Genomic DNA, 894 nt, shown 5'->3' with positions numbered 1-894 from the left:
TCACATCTGTATCAGGACAGTCCTTCAATTCCAAAACTGGAGTATTATCCTTACTGCCACTTAAAAGGGGGAAGTCCTAAGTAGAGTGGACCTTCATTAATAAATGTATGTCCAATCATTCTTCCCACAACTCTGAACAGATCACCATCCAAGAGTGCTTTGGATGTTGAAGGAACCTTATGATCATCTTCGCCATTGAAGAGCAGCGTTTTGCCACAGTTATCTGAAAAATTCATAACAAGTAAAATGCACTTATTTTACCTAATAGGAAAAAGCCCTTCCCCCCCATGGTTTTTAATTTACAATGAGGCTGATAAAGGAAAAACAAGCAGCAGAGCAGACAGAGCGCTATGCTCATAACTATTAAATATACTTAAAAAAAAAAAAAGGAAAAATGTATTACATCCTGTATGTCTGTATTTCTTACAGGGACTAAAGTGGAGGTCAAGGAAATGGTATGTCCAAGGTCTGTACAGCATTTCAAAATGTTTTCAATTATAACTCACCAATGTCAAGTTCAAATCCATGGTGGAGCTTTTCCATTATCAATGTGAAAAAATGCCGTTTTACTCCATTCCCTAATGCAGCATCTCCTGTTTTTAATAGAGATTACATACAATTTAATAATCTTCAAAGTACTAATGCAAACAAGCAGAGCTACTTTGCACCAATAAATACATACCTTTAAGTTTTACAGTTAACGGACTTGTCCAATCAACATTTGGACGTTTATAAAACACTAACATTTCTCGTTCACGATCCTTTTCACAGCTGTGCACTACACTTATGAATGTGAAATTTGGTCAATAGAATAAGTAAATTAATGAAGTAAAAGTACTGTTCCTCTTAGTCAGGATAGTCAGTAAAGCCAAAGAGTACATTTTCCCATAGGAG

General features: G+C 35.7%; 1 long non-coding RNA gene across 1 annotated transcript; it reads right to left on the bottom strand.

The window, feature by feature from the left end:
- Nucleotides 1–144: 144 nt before the first annotated feature.
- On the bottom strand, nucleotides 145–737 carry LOC107683798 (uncharacterized). Its single transcript, XR_001633767.1, has 3 exons — nucleotides 683–737; nucleotides 507–593; nucleotides 145–223 (listed from the first exon to the last, which is right to left on the bottom strand). It is a non-coding gene; the product is annotated as an uncharacterized LOC107683798 (long non-coding RNA).
- Nucleotides 738–894: the final 157 nt, after the last annotated feature.

This window comes from Sinocyclocheilus anshuiensis, unplaced genomic scaffold (assembly GCF_001515605.1).
Source record: "Sinocyclocheilus anshuiensis isolate Anshui unplaced genomic scaffold, SAMN03320099.WGS_v1.1 scaffold13339, whole genome shotgun sequence".
In the NCBI taxonomy this organism is placed as follows: domain Eukaryota; kingdom Metazoa; phylum Chordata; class Actinopteri; order Cypriniformes; family Cyprinidae; genus Sinocyclocheilus; species Sinocyclocheilus anshuiensis.
This window is presented reverse-complemented; position numbering and strand designations above follow the sequence as displayed.